We start from the raw sequence: 24,244 nt of genomic DNA, 5'->3' as shown, positions 1-24,244 counted from the left end.
TGTGCCATTGAAAAGAGAGTGAATGAATTATAATTTATATTATTAAGCATACTAATATCAAATTGTAATGCTAAGCACCTGGTGATTAAAACGGGTTCAATTCTTAACTGAGAAATTTTATGCAGTAGCCTGTTCTCAGTGATTTGGCTTGCAAAAAATAGCAATAATAATGCCCCAAATCACACTGAACCATCTTAAACAAAGAATGCATTGGATAATGTAGTCCTTAATATACAAAAAGACAAGATGTTCACAGCTGGAATGCCTTTTGATCATAGCTCTACTAGGGCTAAACAACAACTGCAGCCAATAGCACGAGGGGAAAGAGATAGATCACAAGCTGACTTTCTTTCAACATTAAATGCAGACAAAATCTTCAATGATGACCCAACAATCTATTAAAAGTGACAAAATTCTTCTTTTCAGAATTAGTTGACCAAGCTGATAAGATAGATGCGAAACTACCAACAACATAGTATCCATAACTGGCTTTCTAATGGCTATGTCCATGCAGTAGTGAAGCTAACAAGTGTAAATAACTAATGTTCCATTACCTTAAAATGCATGATTCAACCTGTGAGGGGTCTACTCCTATCAGGTGGACACACTAGATCAGTTGTTCATTGGTACACTACAAGGAGCATACAAGTGCACTACAGATTTTTGAAAATATAATTTAAACTTTAAAAAAATTGAACATCTTGAAAAACATGGCATTCACAATTTTGTTTATACATAAGAGTAATTAATAAAAATATAGAAATATAGCAAGCAAGAGTTTTCCATATTTTCTTTTTTTACTTTAACGAAATTTCTTTTAAACGTTTCACCTTTTTTTTTTTTTTGTTCTCTGGGTGAAATCAAAAAGATTAAGAACTGCTAACCTGGATACAATTCATTTTACCCAGTATGATCAACATTACGTTTCAACCCTTGAGGCTGATAAAAATATGTATTCTATATAGTTTAATTCCTTTGATTATCAAACAAGTTTTTAGAAAATAAAAGCAATGTAGGTAAGAGTTGATCTTATCTTTAAAACCAACTGATGGTAGTGATAAACATGTTTCTATCATATTAGATCTCATTAGCTGTGTATTTAGTACACAGAACATGTTCTTGAGATACCTTCTATTTCCATATATATATTGATCACTTTTATGCATTACCAATTGAGCAGAATACACTTCACTGATGAGATTTAAGAAGATCAAAACATGTCTTGGCTTTTAGAGACAAGATTCATTTCTATCTGACTCAAGTTTATTTATCAAAAACCTTCGTTGGTTGATACTTCTATCATCTCTATTACTTGATGTTTTTATATTTTAAACATCCCTAGAGAGAGCGACTATATTACATATGTGTGATCCTACTTTTGTATATTTAGCATGCAGAATGCTCCCCTGGGGTTATCATCATCATCATCATCGTTGTTTAACGTCCACTTTCCATGCTAGCATGGGTTAGACGATTTGACTGAGGACTGGTGAAACCAGATGGCTACACCAGGCTCCAATCTGATTTGGCAGAGTTTCTACAGCTGGATGCCCTTCCTAATGCCAACCACTCAGAGAGTGTAGTGGGTGCTTTTACGTGCCACTGGCAACAGCCACGCTCAAAATGCTATATTTTATTAGCCAGTCCAGCGGCACTGGCAACGATCTTGCTCGAAAGTCCTTACACATGCCGCGGGCACAAGTGCCAGAAAGGCTACGCTGGGCACAGGTGCCATCACGATTTCGCTTTTGCTTGCCCCAATAAGTCTTTGCAAGCTGAGTTTCATGTCCAATGAAGGAGACGACGTTGACATGGGTGCCAGTCATCGAATTTAACTCGATTTCGATTTCACTTGCCTCAACAAGTCTTTGCAAGTGGAGTTTAGTGTCCAATGAAGGAAGGTACACATAAGTGAACTGGCTGAGGCCTTAGATTTAAGTCTCACTTGGCTTGCCGGGTCTTCTCACGCACAGCATATTTCCAGAGGTCTCGGTCAGGAGTCATCGCCTCGGTGAGGCCCAATGTTCGAAGGTCATGCCTCACCACCTTATCCCAGGTCTTCCTGGGCCTACCTCTTCCACAGGTTCCCTCAACTGCTAGGGTGTGGTACTTTTTCACACAGCTATCCTCATCCATTCTCGCTATATGACCATACCAGTGCAATTGTCTCTCTTGCACACCACAACTGATGCTTCATAAGTTCAACTTTTCTCTCAAGGTACTAATACTGTGTCTAGTATGCACACTGACATCACACATCCATCAGAGCATACTGACTTCATTCCTTGCAAGCCTATGCATGTCCTCAGCAGTCACAGCCCATATTTCACTGCCATGAAGCATGACTGTTCGTACACATGCGACATAGTCTGCCTTTTACTCTGATTGAGAGGCCCTTTGTCACCAGCAGAAGTAAGAGCTCTCTGAACTTTGCCCAGGCTATTCTTATTCTAGTAGCTACACTTTCAGCACACCCTCCCCCATTACTAACTTGGTCACCTAGATAGCGGAAGCTATCAACTACGTCTAGTTTTTCTCCCTGGAATGTGGCAGAAGTTGTTTTCTGCACATTTACAGTGTTTATAGCTTCTGAACATCTGCTACATACAAAAACTAACTTCTTAGTTAACCTTCCTTTGATATTGCTGCACCTCTTATGTGTCCATAGCTTGCACTGGGTGCATCTTATAGAGTTTCTACCTATGCCTTTTCTACAGATCGAGCAGGGCCATCTATCTGAAGGGGTTTGTGTGTTGTCTACCTTCCTACTTATCAGGACTTTGGTTTTAGCTAGGTTGACTCTAAGGCCCTTCGATTCTAGTCCTTGCTTCCACACCTGAAACTTCTCTAGTTCTGATAGTGACTCAGCAATTAGTGCAAGGTCATCAGCATAGAGGAGCTCCCAGGGGCATCCTGTCTTGAATTCCTCTGTTATCACCTGGAGGACTATGATAAATAGGAGGGGGCTGAGGACAGAACCTTGGTGGACCCCTACCCGGAATTCTTCACTGTACTCATTGCCAACCCTCACCTTACTGACAGCGTCTCTGTACATGGCTCGCATAGCTCTCACTAACCATTCTTCTATCCCTAATTTCCTCATTGACCACCAGATCGGGGGGGACCCTGTCAAAGGCTATCTCTATGTCAACGAAAGCCAGGTACAGAGGTTTATCTTTGGCTAGGTTTTTCTCCTGCAGGTTTATCTTTGGCTAGGTAAACGTTCCTCAATATTTCCATGCAACACAATCACCAGGCTTTCCACTAAATTTTGTTAAAGTTTATTTTTTTTCCATTATTTACACATTTCAAATATAAACATTCATTTATGTCTTTAATAGTTAGTCTATAGTTTCACATACTTATATTTATTACAATGAAAAATGTAGGTGCATGCATGTTAATATTCTTAAGCTATTACACTTGAAAAAGTACAGAACAAGATTTCTACAGTAGAATTTACCTAATTTATCACCTCTAAAGGAAACTAAAAAGTACTTAAAATTAAAACTCAACTGTACTTAAAATATTGCAGCTGAGAATAAGATTTTTAAAAATTTACTATATTTTATTAAAGCAAAAATTATAAAAGCATTACTGGGATTTTCCAAAAGTAAGCCCATCCAATTTTAAGCCTATGGGCTTATATTCAGAAACTCTTTTCATATATAGCTCCAGTAATTTTTATTATTTTCAGAAAAAAATTATTTAAGCAAAATTATTTAAGTCTGTATTTTTGGAAAAAGCAGTATTTTAAAAATGAAATAAAATTAAATTAAGTACAGTAGAATTTTAATTTTAAGTACTTTTTAGTTTCCTTTAGAGGTGACAAATTAGGCAAGCTCTACTGTAAAAAATCTTGTTCTGTACTTTTCCAACTTAAGAATGTTAACATGCATGCACCTGCATTTTTCATTGTAATCCACTTTTTTTCCAAGCAATGCAATAAAGCTAATAAATATTCTTTTGTTAAATAATATTTGAATTATTTTTCATTGTTGATGATTGAATTTAAAATAAGGATTTTATGTTGTGTTTTTTTTTTTTCATTTTCACATTTTTTCTTGAATTTTAATAATAAGAAAAAGTTATCTGGACAGGGTTTCATTGCATTAGCTAATATATAAATGATCTTAAAAATGCAAAAGTAGCCAATGTATCCACCTTAAGGCATGAGGAGCCACCTACCTATTTGCTTTTTCTGAACAGTATTACTAGAACCCTACAGGTGTGCCCATTAAAAGGAAGAAACAAACAATAGCAATATTGTATCATTAAATTTTGAAGAATAATATTTTTTTAAATGAAGTTTTCATACATATGCTAAAATTCCATATTATAATCCAATTTTCATAAACCAATTTAAAACTACTATTTCTATAAATAAAATATAATCCACTTATTTAAAATGCAAAAATAGCCAATGCATCCACCATAAGGCAGGAGGAGTGAAATTCATGCAAAATAAAAATAAAGCCTTCAATTCAGCTACTGTTCTTGTCAACTTGCCAGAAAATAAAAATCTGAATCTTGCTACTCTGAAAATCCAATCATACTATCTGAAAGCAAAAACCTTGACAATTTACCCCAAGAAATAATAATCTAAATTCTGCTACTCTTAATATTGAATTAAAGTTTAAAAGCAAACGAAAAACTTATTGAAACTTCAGAAGTTCTTACAACCTTGCTTTGCTTTCGTTTGTTTAATAAAAATTCTTCCTCGCATAATGATTTTGCTTTCATTTTGTGATAGACAGCTATTATGCAGAAAATGCCAGCTTCTAAATCTTGTTTTCTGATTAGGTGAAAATGATTAAACTTTTTTAAAATTGCAACCTTTTTCTGCAATAAATATGTATGAAAAGATTAGCACCACAACATTCGTCTTGGTGAGTTCTATCATATGAGCTAAACAAAAATAAAATCTTTACACAAAAACAAAATATTTAGGTTTTGAATTCATATTTAGGCATTACCACTGTTTTCAGCACATTTGGCCCCAGTAGTTTTTTATTTAAATTTTTTTATGTATATATAATTAGCATCAAGGGATTACTGAAGTTGAAATCTATCAGAAAAGTTAAATCTAAATACAGTTTTCTTTTGAAAGAATAATAATATTTGGAGTCAAAGTCGATTTCAGGTGTTAATCTTTTTTTTCACAGGTTCTTACTTCAGCACTTTTTTTCTACTGAATTTTTTTGCATATAACTAACATGGATAGATTCCTGTCATAAGCTAAAGTAAAATATAGATTTATTTAAAAAAAAAAATATTTGAACTCAGTCAGGCGTTATTCTCCTGTTTGTGACCTCACATATTTGGCTCAACCTTTTCCTATGAACCAGTTATCAAATTTTTTAGCTCAAAATGTAGCTTATGGTATGACCATCATCTCATTTAGTTAAAAAAAAAGTTAATGACAAAGCCTAGAAGTGGTCATGAGTGAGTATATTATTCACACACGGGAGTGTGTGAATGATATTTTTTGAAAAGATTAGCACCACGACACTTATTCTGATGAGTTCTATCATATGAGGTAAACAAATTTTTAGGTTTTGAATTTGATTTTAGGCATTACCACTTTTTGCAGCAATTTTGGGCCCAGTAGTTTTTAATTTTAAAATCATTTTTTGACATAATTGGCATCATTGAATTCCTCTAGTGGAAATCTATCAGAATAGTTAAATTTAAATATAGTTTTCTTTTGAAAGAAGAATAATATTTGGACTCAAAGTCAATTTCAGGCATTACTCTCACATTTTTGACCTCACATATTTTACTGAAACTTTTTTTCTACTAAAGCAATTTTCAGATTTTGTAGCTGAAAATGTAGCTTAGGATGTGACCAATCTAAAAATATAAACATCATATAATTTGGTTACAAATGAATTAGTGACAAAATTTAGAAGTGACTGCGAGTGAGTAAATGGTGACCTTAAAAATATCATTTACACACTACTGTGTGTGAATGATAGGACAGACAGTGAACTAAAAATCACCTTAGACACAAATTGATATTTGGTACATATAACATTTTTGTTTTCTTTTTAAGATTTAATAGGATTATTAAAACTGCATATGAGATACAATCCTGTATGTAACCATGTTTGCACTACTACATATATCAAGGATAATTTCTTTTACTTGAACACAAAGAGAGTGGGACGTGTCACTTTAATCTCTTTATTACAGGTACTTATTTAATCAACATCAGAACTGAAGGCAACACTTTTTGAAACCGGTTCATAGCCCGCAAAATATTCGTTGGGAGATCTCTCAGGTCAAACGCTCTAGAACATTCCAAGCAAACTGTGGTTAGCTCCCCCTTTGCTAGCATAAAAGACTGAACTGCTAAACCACACACAAGAGAGCATTAGAAGCAATATCGCCTACTTAAGAGCAATTTCCAATTGAATCTACCTCTTCTTTAAGACACAACGAGGTTAACATCAGAGAGAGAGAGAGCCAGGCATACGGATTCAATATTCTTTCTTACCAGCAACTCGCTATGGTATTCTATGCCTAGTGCCTATCTGAAAGTAATTTTTGTAGTTTGAATTCCTCCTATTTTCTCACTGTCATCGTGGAACATGGCAAAATGTTCAGAACCTTTAACTTCAATCCCAAATAACTTGATTGTGTACTCACAGTATGAATTCGTTTGTTACGCATCTGAATAAAACTTTGGATACGAAGTTGTTCACGCATGGATACAAGTGTTTGTTGTCACTTATTGCACTAGAGGTATAATACGGTCATTGGATTAATGACCCAGTACAGTCATTAAAGTGTTGACATCTTCATTAGCGACTTCCCTTGCTAAAGTGGTAACCCTGGACAGAAAAAAGGACATACCTGTTGATTATGAGAAAGTTTGTATGCTATCTTTGAGCAGGAATGGTTCTCCCTGAAACAGAAATGGCGCGAAGATGTTTTATGAGAAGAAATGCATAACGTGAGTCAACCCCACCTCAAAGCTGCCCAACATGTGGAATTTCTCCATGAAATATTTCTTTGACCATACAACAATAGCTATTACCTCTGTTCTATGACCATTTTTCTCCACGTGCAATTTTCTCCTAATAGCAACGTTGAACTGTGTTCTTGTGTTCGAGATAGCTGCTAAACAACTGTGTCTTCGAGACACATGAACTTTTTCTGTTGCGAACTCCATATTTCACTGCATGACACATTTTTCCCTCTGTCAGGTACAACTTTGTGTTTTCTTTTATCTTTGTCTACTGATATTTTTTCTCGTTGGAAGACGTTATCTTGTTTGCTCGCGACTATGTGTAGAATTTTCTTCGATGTGTATTTTCTGGTTTTTGGTCAAATCCAGCTTGTCTTTTCCTTCTTCTAAACATGTGTTACGTTTTTTCCTGCCAAAGATGAGTCACATCACTCTGCCCCACTATCATGGCTGTCCTAAGATGTGGTTTGCCCAGCTGGAATGATACTTTGTATCCAATCACATTCAGTCAGCTCAACAGAGATTACACATTGTATTGAGTGGGATTCCTTCACCGTTAGCGCTTACCGTCAAAGACCTAATCACAGACACAACACCAGATGCTTCCTACGACAGTATAAAGGCAGAGGTCCTTCACAGGAATTCTAAATTCTCCTAGAGTCACTTTCGCATGTTCTTGGAGGACGAACATTTGGGGGATAGAACCCCAACAGAATTTTTACACAGAATTCATGAGTTGGCCAACAGCTCAGTAGAAGAAAATTCATTCATGAGGCAGCTATTTTTCTTTCGGCTGCCATCCAATGTTCAGTCCATTTTAGCACCAATGAAAGAGGGTAGCTCACCAGAACAAATAGCTACATCTGCGGAGAAGTTCCTGGAATTCTCTAGGTCTACCTCATCTGCTGACAAGGTAGTAGCTATCACTTTATCTACAGGTACCCAGGATCCTTCATGTGGCAGCACAAGAAGAAACCCTGAAAGCAATTAAGGACTTGGCACAACAGGTTTCACAGCTGTGTTGTGTGCATTCCTCTTTTTCCCAATCGTTTTCTAGGAATCATCTTAGGCATTGTTCTTGCCAGCATGCCATTACTGCATCTAACATGCCATGTTGGTACCATCAATGATTCAGGGATAAGGCAATCAGTGTAGACAGCCTTGTTCTTACTCCCCACAGGGAAACTAGACCAGGAGACCCTGAGCATGTCAGCTGTCCACACGCTTTGTTCTACTCCCCATCATTCATTTTTTGTTAGAGACGTCAACTCCTCTACACTTTTCATGGTCAACACAGGAGCCAGCGTCAGTATTTGGCCCTTATGTTTCACCTTGACTAGGCCTCAACCTTCCAATATTTCTTAGTATGCTGTTAACCACTCTACTATCCGGACAGATATCTTTATCTATAGATTTATCTCTACGTAAAGATTTTAAATGGATTTTTGTCATCGCAGATCTACTTTATCCAATATCGGGTGTGAATTTTCCACACCATTACTCATTATTGGTAGATGTGAGAAGGCAGCAGCTTCTCAACAATACAACCTTCTTATCAACTCCCATGAAGAATTCTACTGTCACTCCTGTAAGTCCTTCCTTCTTCATTGCCACCTCAGGGGACCTGTATCACGCATTGCTTGCTTCTTTTCCAGAGCTTACTGACTTGTCATTTAAACCAGCCGAGCCTGTTCACTCATTGAGACATTTCATCTCCACGATGGGACCTCCTGTTTTTTCCTGTCTGCGGTGGTTGGCACTGGACAAACTTAAGGCAGCTTGGGCTGAATTTGAACATAAGCTCCAGCTTGGACTTATTCAATCATCCATGAGCCCATGGGCGTCTCCTTTACACATGGTAAAAAAAAACACTGCAGACTTTTGACCGGTTGGTGATTTCAGACACCTCAATGCTGTCACTACCCGACAGATATCCTTTATCTCATCTTCAGGATTTTTTATCTGCTTTACATGAATCCATTTGGCTCATTCTAGTTCTTATCCATGTCATTTGGACTGCGCAATGCCGCCAACACTTTCAAGTGGTTTATTGATGAAGTCGTTTGTGGGATGAATTCCGTTTTTGCTTACATGGACAACCTCCTCATAGCCAGTGACACAGTTGAACATCATCATCAACACCTATCTCAGTTGTTCCAGCATCTCTGGTCGTACAATGTCAAGGTCAACCCTGCAAAGTGTGTGTTTGGTACAATTTCATTGGAGTTCCTGGGACATCTTATAGACTCTGAAGGCATTTGGCCTCTGCCGGCAAAGGTGGAAGCAATTCAGCAACTTTCACCCCACACATCATAGAAAAAGTTACATCATTTCCTAGGGTTAATCAATTTCTATCATTGCTTCATTCCTAACTGTGCAGACAAGTTGTTTCCCTTGACTCAGCTTTTGAAAGACAAGAAAAAGAAAGATTCTCCTATTTCTCTTTCTTCCAACACTTTGTGATCTTTTGAATCTGTCAAATCTGATCTTGCTCAAGTTTCCTCACTCGCACATCTTATAGCGAACACAGAACTATCTTTAACTGTTGATGCCTCAAATTGTGCTACTGGTGCAGTATTACAACAGACGATCAACCACCAGACTCAACCATTAGCAGTTTGCTCATGCCAATTAGAACCAACGGTATAACACTTTCGGAGGAGAGCTATTAGCTGTTTATCTTGCTGTGAGACACTTCCACCTCCTCCTTGAAGGTCGGGAGTTCACGATATTCACAGATTATAAACCACTCACATTTGCTCTCCAATCCAAGTCGGAGAATTACTCACCAAGGGCACACAGACACTTGGACTTCATTTCTCAGTTCACCAGTGACATACCCCATATTGCCAGATCTGCCAAAATACCTGCTGATACTTTGTCTAGGCTTCCTCTGTGTTCCCTTTTGTCTCCTGCTACAATTGATCTGGTTGCCATTGCTTCAGACCAGCCTTCCTTGGATTCACTCTACATTTCTTCTGCTCAGGTTTCCTGCTGCAAGTTTGAGTACCTGCCATTTTAGTCCACTGAGGGGAACATTCTCTGCGATGTTTCCACTGGTTCACCCAGCTGCTCCTTCCTGATCGTCATTGCTGCCGTGGTGAAGTTTATCATGGCCCGATTCTTCTGGCCTGATATGTGTCATACAGTCACCGCTTGGGCATGTTCTTGTTTGCAGTGTCAGCACTCCAAGGTGCATAGGTATGTTCGTGCTCCACTGGGGCAGTTCAGTCCACAGGACACTCGCTTCCGACACATCCATATTGATCTTGTTGGTTCCTTCGCGCATCAGTTCTGGTTTCACATACATTTTGACCTGTATTGATCAGTTCACCCAATGGCCTGAGGCCATACCCCTGGTAGATATTACTGCCGAGTCTGTGGCTCAAGCTCTCATCGCCAGTTGGATTGCTCGCTTTGGTACCCCCTCTAGGATCACCACTGACCATGGACACCAATTTAAAGCCTCCCTTTTCCATGAACTGTCACGGCTGCTGGGTGTACAACGCATTCATACAACTAGTTACCACCCAGCCTCAAATGGAATAATGGAAAGATTGCAAAGGCAGTTAAAGGCTCCACCTTGTGCGACTCCAAATCCACAATGATACACTGAACTTCTTCCCATCGTTCTCCTAGGTTGCTAGTCTGCTGTTAAGGCAGATTTGGGCTACTCCTCAGCTGAACTCCTGTATGGTACCACTTTGGCACTTCCTGGTCAAATGTTAGCACCAGTCAACTCACTGCATCTGGAACCTGCATCATACATCACCAGACTTCATTCTTACTTCTCAGATCTGCCACCCATGGCACCTCGTGATCAGTCTATTTCTTCTGCTGTTCCAGCAGATATCTCTACATGAACATCTTTTTGCGGAATGATGCTGTGTAAGACCCCTTACACCATCCTACTCAGGCCCTATCTGTGTGCTTTCACACACACCAAAACTTTTCACCGTGGACATTAATGGTTGGAAAGAGACTGTATCTATTGACAGAGTAAAGAAGGCTTTCCCTGAAAGTCTTATTCCATTACATGACACACCTGTCACACTCACTCCACCAACAACTTCACATCAGCCTCAAACATCTTTACATGCTTCCAAGCAACATTCGCAAACACCACATTCCACTCCATCTTATGTCACTCTAAGTGGTAGAACAGTAACTTGGCCACATAAACTGTCCAAAACTATCTATATTTAATCACCTTTTCGTATTAACATAAACTATGCTTATTGATACACCAACTGTTTTGAACAAACTGTACAATTTAACAAACTGTTTTGCTGCATTTTGTCTTTGCACATTTTATTACATGTATTTTGTATGCTATGTGTTTGTTTTTACATGTTTCTAGTCTTTTATTCACATAATCTTGTATTTGCATGCATTGTTTAGATTTTGCCATTTTCCATGATTTCTCCCTTTTCCAGGCTCTTTCTGTTTCATTGCCAACAGTTTAACTCTTTGACCGTTCAACATTTTCATTCCTTTCAGTCTGGGGAGTTGGAAATCAACTACAGTTATCTCTCAGGTCAAACGCTCTAGAACATTCCAAGCAAACTGTGGTTAGCTCCCCCTTTGCCAGCATACAAGACTTAACTGCTAAACCACACACAAGAGAGCATTAGAAGCAATATCGCCTACTTAAGAGCAATTTCCAATTGAATCTACCTCTTCTTTAAGACACGACGAGGTTAACATCAGAGAGAGAGAGAGCCAGGCATACGGATTCAATATTCTTTCTTACCAGCAACTCGCTATGGTATTCTATGCCTAGTGCCTATCTGAAAGTAATTTTTGTAGTTTGAATTCCTCCTATTTTCTCACTGTCATCGTGGAGCATGGCAAAATGTTCAGAACCTTTAACTTCAATCCCAAATAACTTGATTGTGTACTCACAGTATGAATTCGTTTGTTACGCATCTGAATAAAACTTTGGATACGAAGTTGTTCACGCACGGATACAAGTGTTTGTTGTCACTTATTGCACTAGAGGTATAATATGGTCATTGGATTAATGACCCGGTACAGTCATTAAAGAGTTGACATCTTCATCAGCAACTTCCTTCGCTAAAGAAGAATTAAAAGCAAACTTGACACAGTTACGGTTTTAAATTCTGAACAGGTAGATCTGAATAAAACATACTACAGGGCATCTTTTTATGTTATTTCATTAACAATTAAAAATCAGATAATTGTGGGTCGCACCTTCGACGAACTTTCTTATTTAATGCCTTAAATATATACCTACTTGACGTACGCCATGTATTCCCACGCTCCATTTCGTTCAAATGTAAACATTTTAAGTGCCATTCAATTTTAGGTTAACCATAGATAAATCTAATTTAACAGCAATAATATTTTTTCGAATGAAGTGATAAATGTCGTAGGGGGCAGGATCTCTCAGACTCGACTACACTTTACCTGATTTCGATTACTAGTTAGCATTTCACTTATAACCTAGACTCTTAGCAAAACATGGACATCGCAATATCCCACAAACTCTTTGCATTAGTTGAACGTCTTGTATGTACAAAAGGCGTACTTACAGTGTTGGGAGGTACAAAATAATTGTTACAATTTGCAAAAAATCAGTGAAAAGGAATGTAGTTTTACAAAAGGAAAACAAAAAAAAGAAAGAAAAGACATCAATGCAGCACCAAGTGCCTCAATTGGTCGTACACCACAAGGTGTATGTATCTAAGAATATTATTTCAACAAAATAGTGAGAATTTGTTTTTGCAATTTAAGCTGGAAAATGTTTATTTTTCAAGTTCATGAAAACAAATTTAATTGCATTTCATTTTAAACTGTCTTTATGAATAATTTTCACAACAAACTTTATAATTGAATAGAAGAATGACAGCTGAAGTCGACAATTCTAATAGTCATTAATTCCAGAACATAATTTTAATTGATGCGTCTAAATTATGGAACTTATTTTAATCTGACATTCATATAACTATTCGAAAATGTCATCCGGAGAAATGACAAGATTTCCATTTTCACAAAACAAAAACACTTCCACCAAATGAATTTTCTTCAACTCCACTCGAAATGTGTAAAATAAAGTTAAACAACCGAATACATGTCTATTTAAAAAGTTTCAAATATTAAATTTATCAGTTGAAATGCGTATCAATTATATCTAACTCGCATCTATTAAATTATTTCAATTTACTCATTAAATAAGATTTGATACGTGTGTTTATGTTTAATAAACGTATCAAATATATTAGAGGAATGCATTTCATGAAATTACATCAGAAATATATGTACTTCCAAAAAATTCACGAATAATTTCACTGTCCTAAGACGGAAAGAACTAAATATCAAACAAACGACAAAATAGTACAGTTAATTTCATAAATATTTTAAGACTGATTTCAACTTTCATCATGAAATTTTTATTCTTAACTTTATCAAACTAGACAGGCGACAAAACAAAAAAGAAAAGACTACATATTTTGTATTAAAAATGTGTTCTAATTTTAACATTTAATTAGCACGAGAAATATTTTTTAAATTTATAGTAAAACTGAAAAGAAATAACTCACTCGAACCCGGGCTGGCTGTGTATATGATGAATCCTGTGAACAGAACGGCAACAAAGTGTGCAACCATAAGGAATATAGAAGCAATCACCAAAGGTGAAGACTCCGATGACTCCGTTCCGTTGTTGGCTGCCGTAGTGTTTGTTTTGTGATTTGTAATAAAGATTCGAATGGGAGGGGTTAAAATATTGCAAATCTAGCAATTTTGCATGACGAAGTAGAAATCTGAAAACCGGCTGGTATTAAAGGGCAATTATCGAAACAGAAATATATTAATATTCTTGTCGGTTAAATCTTTTCAAATTTATTATTGAAAATAAACTTTCTAAGAATGTTACCAGTGTATTTTTTTAAAGGTTGGTTTTTATTTTTCTGGATGTGGGAAGGACGCGATAATCTGTTTAATAACCCCTTGATATATTTTTATTTATTAAACAATTTAACTTTTTTAATAGCAACATGTTTGTTTTAAGTTTAATAACGAAGTTGTTAGTAGCTTGGAATGTCCTACAAATAAAATAATAATTACACTTCTATAAAGACGTTACAAATTGGTTGTGCCATAAAAAATCTCAGTAAGAACGATTATTACTGATTTATTATATTTCAATGCCAGTCGTCATCATTATTATTATCTCAGTCATTATTTCGAGATTTAAAACAAAACACAGAAGATAAAATTATTAAATAGTGGCTTTTTACGGTTCACATAAGTTATCTCCCTTCTAAGTATCTTTTTAAAGCACTGAGTTTTCCTCCAGAACCCAGGATATTGAAAGGTCTTTCAGCTTAACATATTCGCGGACCTCCAGTACTACTTTGCGGATCACAGTTTGGGAACCACTGATCTGGAATAACGATCTATAACACTTATAGCATGAAAATGCTTTACGTAATTAAATAAGTAAATGTTGGATAACTTTTATAAATTTCTTCTAAAAACAAAACTCGCCTAAATTTTCAAACGAAATATAATTGTAACTGAAATCCAAATTAGTTTTTCTATATGTGGAGAAAAAAATGTAGTTAAGTAAAAGTAAGAGAATTCTTAGAAAAAGCCAAATATACTGAGTAGTGAAAGGGCAATTAATATAACTTTCACTTGAAATACCAGAAATATTGTAATAGCCACTAAAAGAAAACTTATATGCTTAATATGCTCTTCCACAAATTCACTGACTCGAATAAATAAATCCATTAATAAGAAAATATACACAATACATGCATGCATATATACACCTACGTACAGGTATACACGGAGATATCCATGTGTAGCCGAGCAAGAAGTATTGAGATAATTACAAAGCTTAAAGTAGGTAATTGTTCAGTTTAGGGATATTAAAAAAGTAAATAAAAATTAAAGGGGAGATAACTAGTAAAGGGACAGATAAGTCAACATAAATATTGGATATTATTTACTTTGGAATTGATCAGAATGGCACATGGAAGACCAGCCGGACCGCAATTCATTGTTCCTAAAATTGAAATTGTCAACCATGAATCAATCTTGGAATATCACGCAATTAGCTGAATCACAAGACAAGATTCTTCAGTGGTTGACACGGCGGCGACTAATTTACGCACGTGCGAAAATTGTAATTCGCCATGCTGCCTTACTACAATATTAGTTGTTTAACAGTAAGTTGACTTATTTATGTCCCTTTACTAGTTACCTCCCGCTTGATTTTTATTTACTTTTTTAATGTCCCTAAACTGAACAATTATCCTGAAGGTATTACGGAAAATATGAATATCGAGAATACAATTTTTTTTTAATTATGATTCACTTACCAACAAACAGATCTAAAATAGTCTCTTCCTTTTTTTAAGTGTAGAGGACGGGATAAAAAGAGGAAAAATACGACTTTTTATTTTACTTTGTCTTTTATATTTTAAATTTCCTTTTTATGTGTATCATTTCGATTTCTCTTTGTAGTGTGATCCAATAGCTGAGCCTTTGTCTCATCAATTTCCATTGCTGGTCCAGTGAGTGTCACTAATAGCCAAAATATTATCTAAAACACATTTATCAAGCTTGCGAGTGGTCAAGCTCCAAATTTCCAATGAATTCAGTGGGGAGAAAACTCTACTAAATTGAGTAGGGGTTTTTTTTTCATACTTCCGCCTTTTAGTTTTGACTTCACGTCAAATTTTGTATGTTTGAGCTTTAAAATGTTTTGTTAAATAATTCCCAAATTTATTTGTTTTTAAAATTTAAGTTAGAGTTTTTAAAGTGGCAGTAGATCACTGCCTTTGTTATTTTCCTTTTTCTTTTAAAGAAGTATTATACATGGATATTGGCCTGGGAACGAAATCTTTTTACAAACAAAGCTGGTTTTTCTTTTCAATCTTAATATCAAACACAGACATAATATTTTTTTTTTATTATACATGGAAAAGTAATGCTTCAAATCACTCCAAAATTTTTCAGTACTCACTTGTTTTGGTGATGATGTTTTCCCCTCTTAGCCCAGCATTTTTTTATTGCCACTGCTGGGGACGTTTTTCATTCTCTCTTTGCGTCTTTTCCGGAGCTGGTGGACATCACTTTCAAACCGGCGAAGCCCGTGCATTCCACCCTCCATTACATCAAGACGACTGGACCACCCGTTTTTTCGCGCCTCATTCCCCCCTCCACCAGCCCATGGGCATCTCCTCTTCATTTGGCCCGTAAAGGGGACACGGATTTTCGCCCGGTGGGGGACTATCGGCGACTTAATGCCGTGACGATAGCAGATCGCTATCCCATTAGGAACCTACAGGATTTCTCAGCCTCAGTTGGTGTTGAAAGAAAACACGTGAGTGGGAGAAATACGCTCGTGTCATAGTAGTTGATGGTTCAGTTTCCAGGCTGTATGGTATTTTTTCTCTGGGGTAAGAAAACCGTTGCAGTTGTTCCATTTCCTCGTCTCTTGTGTTGTTTTTTTTTCGTCGTCTCTTCATTTTTGACGAGTTGTTTGAGAGATAATTTCGTGTTCGTACTAGGGGTCACCAGTTATAAGAACTGGATGAGATATGATGGCTCGGCCATCTCTCCCCAGTTCTTATATTAATTATTAAAATTCAGAAATACAACAACACGAGGGATAACGGTAACAACAGATCAATAGTTTATTCTAGGTTGGTGTAGAGCCGTTTCGTTTCTGGGTGAATAGGCATGCCGCTAGAATACCAAAGAAGCTTCGACCACATGTCGGGGTCGAGTTGTGAGAGCCTGGAAGAACGTCCTGTCACGACGGCTGCTGGATGGATAAGAGGTCGAACGCTATTTCTTTCTCTCCACCTGTTGCATTGCGCATGCGTGCTCAGGTACTTCCGCTGACGGCAAGTCCCTTGCACATGCGCAATGGCACTTCCCAAGATGGTGGCCAATGGCGGCCACATGCGCCACTACAATGTCTAAATCCCTTTTCATTGCACAAGATTTTATGTACATGCATTAGAGCACAGTGTGTCAGACAATGTTGCAGCATAATTTTGAGCCCAGCTCAATGTTTTGGCAACAAAAAAACATCCAGAATAACCTTAGTTAATGTCTCTGAAGTGTAGTCAGGAGAAAATCTTGGACATCCTAATTTTCAAAAACATAACAATAACTGATTTGTGTTCCATTCCAGAACAATCACAGATAATACCAATAAACATGGAATCTTCAACCTTTCATTCTGATCTCATGTAGAGTGTTATGAGCATATGCCTCTAAGACTTCCTTTTGTATGGTATCAGATAGGAAATTAACACGTCGTTTAGGCCACTAACTTATTTCTGCACCACATTCTTTGGCAAGTTCTTTTATGAGATTTACAAAGTTTCCTGTGACACATGTTAACTTTCTCTACAAAGATGGAACTAGAAACTTCTTTTATCTTTTACTAAGGATATTCCTTGAACCTTTAACAATGGAACTGTGAACTGCTCTTATCTTTTACTTAGGATTTCCTTAATTCTCTGATCACTATTATCTTTCACTAAGCGTGTTCTTTAATTCTTGAATGAACTGGTAACTACTAATATTCTTTATTAAAGATATTCCTTAATTCTTTCTCTCCAAAGACAGAATAGTTGGCTTACATGGAAAGCTTTGCCCAATGACATATGATCCACATGCTCAGCTATTCTAGAAACAACTGTAAGAAATTTTATGTTTTATTTCTTAATCATTTATTTACTATTTAACTATTCTGCAATTACGTCTGGATTATAAATTATATGCTCTAAAGTGATACCACATATTTTACTTGTTCACCTCACTTTCTAATATTAGGTTGTTTCACATGATATGTCGCATATTTATTACTTGTTATTTCAGTCATTCAAAAACTCAATTATGTATACCTTGCATTTAATCTTGATTTTTTTTTTCTATACAAGATTCATACCCACAGACCTTAAGAAAATGATAACAACCAAACTATGTTGAGTGATTTTCTTGTATGAGTTCAAACTGGGTCACTCTGCCACAAAAGCTCTACAGAATATCAAGCGGGCCTTTGGTAATGCCTTTGTTGACATCAGAACTGTTCAGAGATGGTTCCAAAGCTCTTGTTCAGGAGATGATAGCCTTGAAAATAAACCAAGGGGTAGGCCAAAATCAGTTATTTGGCATGATGGATTAAATGCTTTGGTTGAACAAAATCCAAGAACGAAGGTTCGAAAACTTTCATCAGAACTCCAAACATCTCACACAACTGTTTTTGGACATCTGTAAAAAATTGGAAAAGTCAAGAAAACAGATTTGTTCCACGTCAACTGAATGAGATTCAAAAAAACATGCTTTGAAGTGTGCTCCTTATTGCTTTCTTGACTGTAAAAAGACCATTTTTGCATCAAATCATTACTTGTGACAACAGCAGGAGAAAAGGACAGTGATTAGATGCAGGAGAGTCACATAAATGCTACCCAAACCTACCATTGTACCCTAAAAAAATGTTAGTGGTCACTGTATGGTGTTCTGTGAAGTGAGTTATTCATTATTCATTTTTGTAACAAGGAAGAAAGGTAACAGCAACATCGTATTGCCAGGAAATTCATTGTATGCATGAGAATTTGAAAAAGAAACAACCCAGACTAGTGAATAGAGATGGCCTAATTTTGCTCCACAACAATGCACATCCTCACACTCCTCAAGCTATGGTTCAAAAGTTGCAAAGCCTGAATTATGAGATTTTGCAACATCCTCCCTATTCCCCTGATATCTCTCCTACTGATCATCACTTCAATAAAACATTCTTAAATAGAGAAGAGGTAATTGAAGCTTTTGGACAGTTTATCACAGCAAGAGATGAATTTTTTTTTTAAAGATGGAATATATGACAAAGAGAAACATTGGGTAAACGTCATAAATGAACATGGTTCATACCTTGATTAAATAAATCATTTCTCTAACACTTCTGAAATATTTTATTGTAACCTTTCAAATACGACATTTCATGCGAAACAACCTAATATATATCAACCAGCTCAATGATGAACCACTTATAGCCATCTTTGATAGGCTGCTTCAACAACACCGTTTCAGATGCTGTTCAAGCTAGAATTTTAGTGGTAAACCAACCTAAGCACTTATAGTACATTATTACATTGTCATTAGATGCAGTTTTTTTAAAAATATGTGTGTGTGTGTGTGTACACATGCACATACGGCAGGCTTCATTTCCATCTACCAAATTCACTGACAAAGCTTTGGTCGACCCAAGGCTATAAGTAGAAGAAACTTGCCTAATGTGCCACCCAGCGGGACTGAACCTGGATCCATGTAGTTGGAAGGCTTCGGTCGTAGGCCTGCAGCCATGGTGAAGCACCACTTTAATTTATTTTTTCTCAGCTTTGTTGTTACTTTATGACTGGAAGTTAGTCTATGATTGAGTTGGGAGCAGCTGATCTCCCCTGAGTGCATCCTTGAATTGCTAACTGGTTCGGTATTATTGTTAGGAGTTAATCAGTGTTTTTTTTATTAATGTTTCAGTAGAAATTCCTTTTATATTTCTGATTACTTTAGGCAGGCAGTTGAACAGTTGAGGACCTCTTAATAGATTGGTACAATAAAGTGTTTTTGCTTGTGATTTGGAATCTAACAGTTCATGCATTAAAATTCTCTCTAATGCTGAATTTTGGAACATGATTTTCCATACATATCTGATAGCATATCTCTCTCTCTTCAGCATTCAAGATAGTAGAGGCGCAATGCTTTCAAATATTCCCAGTAGTTAAGGCTTTTAACCAAAGATATTTTACTGGTAAACATTCATTGTAACCCTTAAATTTCTTCTATGAGACTGGATGAATTAGGAGACCAAAGTTGTGACCAGTAATCTAACCTGTTCAGAACTCCAGTTTTCCATAGAGTTAGGCTAGCTACAGGTTCTCTTGTCACAAAGGTTTGCAGAATCCATCCTATGAGTCGTCTGCATTTAAATATCAGTTTGGTGATGTGCCTGATGAAAGCTGCATCATTTGACATGATTACTCCTAAATCCAGTATGTCATTAGCGCTCTGAATCATTCTGGCATCAAATTTTGTGATTTGTGTGTACTCCCTCTGTAACAAACAACCTGAAATTTTGATGTATTAGATTTCATATTGTTTTAATCCCCCTATTGATGAAGGAGGTTTAGCTCATTTTGGAGCGTGACAGTATCTTCTGGAGTTTGGATAGCCATGGATGTCTTTGCATCATCGGTGTAACTCGTTATTTTGGATGAGTGCACATGTGATAGGTTGATAATAAATAATTATAGTCTAAGAACCGTTCCCTGAGGCATACCACTTATTACAGGTGACTTCACAGAGAGAAAACCATTTCCAGCAACAGATTGGCTCCTACCATGTAAGAAGTCAAAGAGCCATTCTCTGAGTTTTCCTGAGATACCAAGATTCCTTAACTTATGACAGATGATTCTATGAACAATCTTGTTGAACACCTTAACAAAATCAATGTATATATAGTTAATGTCCTTTCCTCTCAAGCACATTATTAAGAATAGTGTTACAGTACTGTAATAGTTGTGAAAGGCAACTTTGTCCAGTTCAAAAATCATGCTGTATATCATCTACAAGGTTGTTTTACACAAGGCATGTACTAATGCTATTTCAGACAATGCGTTTGATAATTTTAAATGCGTGAGATGTGAGAGAAACGGGTTTGTAATTTTTAGCTTCAGCCCTGCTACCTTCCTTTGTGTAGAGGTATTACTATTGTGCCTTTTGATAGTTCTGGGAATTCCCTGGTATCTAGCAATTTTTGAAATAGCATCTTTAATGGTTTCATGAGGCTCTTTTTGCACATTTTTAGCAGTATGGCTGGGAAACCATCTGATCCAGATGCTGAGCTTGAATCTAAGTCATTAGCTGTAAGTTGAGTTCTGGGGATTAAAGAATTCATTTGGCTCATATATTATTTTGTTAACTATAGGTTGGGAAGATGCACTGTTGACTCAAGAATGTGTATATTTGTGATGAATCTTTAGTATCAGGTCATTAACAATAAAATGTCCGATTTTCTTATGCACTAAGTTTGACAATCGTTAACTCTAATGTTTTATCCTGACAATTCTTTGTTTTACAACATTGAAGAGCTACATCACTTTCGAAATGCAATTGATGGTGTCTTATGATATTGTAAGTTTTCTCTTGTAAATAAATTTTTGTGAACCCATGGATAGATAAAAAATTCATGTGGTTTATAAATATGAGTTCCATATGGAACTAATACATCCCAGACAGCTCAAAACATCAATGAGGTGCTTGTTGAAGATGTGGCGAATGAGCGCATTGTATGTCGATGGTTTGAAAAGTTCCGGTCTGGTGACTTTACTTTTGAAAATCAGCCCCGTGGATAATGATGGAGCTGGAAACTGTAGTGGAAGCGGATACATCTCAAACTATGTATGAGCCAGCAACAAGGTTTGATGTTTCAATTCCAACTGTATTGGACCATCTGAAACAAATCGGCAAGGTAAAGAACCTGGATAAGTGAGTAAAACATGAACTGAATGAGCATGAAATGACACATCATCTTGAAACTTGCTGTTCTTTGCTGTGAACCATTTTTGCATTGTGTTGTTAAGTGTGATGAAAAATGGATTTTTTTCAACAATAGCAAGCGTTCTGCACAGAGGTTGGATAGAGATAAAGTGCCAAAACACAAACCAAAAAAGAATATTCACCAAAAAAAGCTAATGGTGTCTGCTTGATGGTCCAGTGCTGGTATCAACCACAACAGCTTCATGAGACCTGGTTAAGTCAATTACAGCAGATGTATACATCAACCAATTGGATGAAATGATGAGTGAACTTGCAATTAAACAACCGAAATTGGTCAATAGAGACAGGCTAATTCTCGTGCAAGACCACATGCTGCACAAAGAATGTTACTCGAGTTACAGGAACTGAACTTGGAAAGTACTCTGTCGTCCACCATATTCCTCAGACCTTGCACCTACTGACTATCACGTTTTCCGGGCGTAAGACGACTTTTTGCAAGGAAAGGACTTCAAATCTGAAGAAGATGCAAAAACAGCCTTTCATGATTTCATCACCTCTTGCTCTCTGGAATTCTTCACTGCCAGCATAAATAAGTTGCTGGTAAAATGGCAAAATTGTGTTGATAATCTAGGTGCATACTTACTTTTTGTTGAGTAAAATAAACTTTCAGTTCAAAATTGGACATTTCATTCTTAATGACCTGATATATGATCTATTTTAATCCACAGATAGCCAATTTGGTTATCTGTAGCTGATTTTTGTTTAGCAAAGGGGAAATAGAACTTAGAAATAGATTTTATATTTTACAGACGATTGTTTACTCTACCTTCAAACTGTTTCTAACCAAAAATTACAAGGGGTTAAAAATAGGTTGGTTAAATTTTTCCGAAACATGGGCTTAAGCATTGTTTTCGACGATGATATAACTAAACCCAACTTTTTGGATATTACCCTTAGCTTATATAATGATTCATATTTCCCATACTATAAACCCTCAACTAATTTAGAATATATTAGCTCTTTCAGTAATCACTCAAAGGCTATTACAAGGAATTTAGTTAGAAATATTTCACTTAGACATTCTAGGTTATCTGCCAATGTTGACATCTTCAACGAAAATGCCGAATTTTATAACTCTGCAGGCTATAAGGAAAAAACTACTTATATTAACCCTATTGACATTAATTGGTAAATTAATTTGGTCTCTGAAGGAACATAATAAACAATTTGATTTGGAATTGAATATTCTATCTTGGTCATTCCCATATGATAAAGGTAAATCTTGTCTGCTCTGTATCGATGACCTCTACCTCATCCTGTTCTCAGAGAATTCTCTTGTAAACACGTTTAAAGAATGTGTTTATTGTTGCAAACATTGGCAAAAAACACCTTTAGCTCCTATAAGTAATTTCTACCAATGTATGCAATTCGACCTTTAACTGTCGTCATACATTTCATTTCCACTAAATATATCTATTTCCACGCCTTTAAGCTTTATTCCCTTTCATCTAACACACTACATTTCTCCACTCTTGGTTTTCTGCTATTTTCTTTCTTTCTCCTCCTTCTCTTTCACTAAAATGCATTTGATGTTAAATCTATTAATGGTTTTTTAAAAAATAACTTACCAGCGTTCCCTTCATCATATATGCAGTCATCAGATCCAATTTAAATGGCTTACTTATGTTGTTTCACTTTTTTTCTGTGATAAGAACATCACATTGTTTTACATCATTTTATTCCCTCTGGAATAATACCAACGGTTTCTTCGAAACATATGTCAGAAGCATAAAGATTTGAATAACTCCATTTCTTTCTTTATATATATATATATATATATATATATATATATATCGAAAAACTGCAATCCTATTTATATATATATATATATATATATATATATATTTATATATATATATATATATATTTATATATATATATATATATTTTATATATATATATATATATATATTTATATATATATATATATATATATATATATATATATATATATATATTTATATATATATATATATATATATATATATATATATATATATATATATATATATTTATATATATATATATATATATATATTTATATATATATATATATATATATATATATTTATATATATATATATATATATATATATTTATATATATATATATATATATATATTTATATATATATATATATATATATATATATTTATATATATATATATATATATATATTTATATATATATATATATATATATATATTTATATATATATATATATATATATATATTTATATATATATATATATATATATATATATTATATATATATATATATATATATATATATATATATATATATATATATATATATATATATATATATATATATATATATATATATATATATATATATATATATATATATATATATATATATATATATATATATATATATATATATATATATATATATATATATATATATATATATATATATATATATATAAATATATATATATATATATATATATATTTATATATATATATATATATATATATATATATATATATATTTATATATATATATATATATATATTATATATATATATATATATTATATATATATATATATATATATATATATATATATATATATATATATATATATATATATATATATATATATATTTATATATATATATATATATATATATTTATAT

The 24,244-nt window shown here is 35.0% G+C and overlaps 1 long non-coding RNA gene and 1 other non-coding gene across 4 annotated transcripts; one reads left to right on the top strand and one right to left on the bottom strand.

The window, feature by feature from the left end:
- Window positions 1–534: 534 nt before the first annotated feature.
- LOC106868712 (uncharacterized) lies at window positions 535–15,168 on the bottom strand. 2 transcript variants are annotated; one of them, XR_016242273.1, is made up of 4 exons: window positions 13,537–15,168; window positions 11,879–12,049; window positions 6,859–6,910; window positions 535–631 (listed from the first exon to the last, which is right to left on the bottom strand). It is a non-coding gene; the product is annotated as an uncharacterized LOC106868712 (transcript). The 2 variants fall into 2 exon arrangements; XR_016242272.1 differs by lacking the exons at window positions 535–631; window positions 6,859–6,910 and having other exon boundaries at window positions 7,225–12,049.
- Window positions 15,040–21,072, top strand: LOC128248146 (uncharacterized). 2 transcript variants are annotated; one of them, XR_008264431.2, is made up of 3 exons: window positions 15,040–15,171; window positions 15,470–17,662; window positions 17,905–21,072. It is a non-coding gene; the product is annotated as an uncharacterized LOC128248146 (long non-coding RNA). The 2 variants fall into 2 exon arrangements; XR_016242274.1 differs by lacking the exon at window positions 15,040–15,171 and having other exon boundaries at window positions 15,181–17,662.
- Window positions 21,073–24,244: the final 3,172 nt, after the last annotated feature.

Source organism: Octopus bimaculoides, chromosome 6 (genome assembly GCF_046866305.1).
Source record: "Octopus bimaculoides isolate indiv1 chromosome 6, ASM4686630v1, whole genome shotgun sequence".
Classification (NCBI taxonomy): Eukaryota; Metazoa; Mollusca; class Cephalopoda; order Octopoda; family Octopodidae; genus Octopus; species Octopus bimaculoides.
Note: the sequence above shows the minus strand (reverse complement) of the source record. Positions and strands in the feature narration are given on the sequence as shown.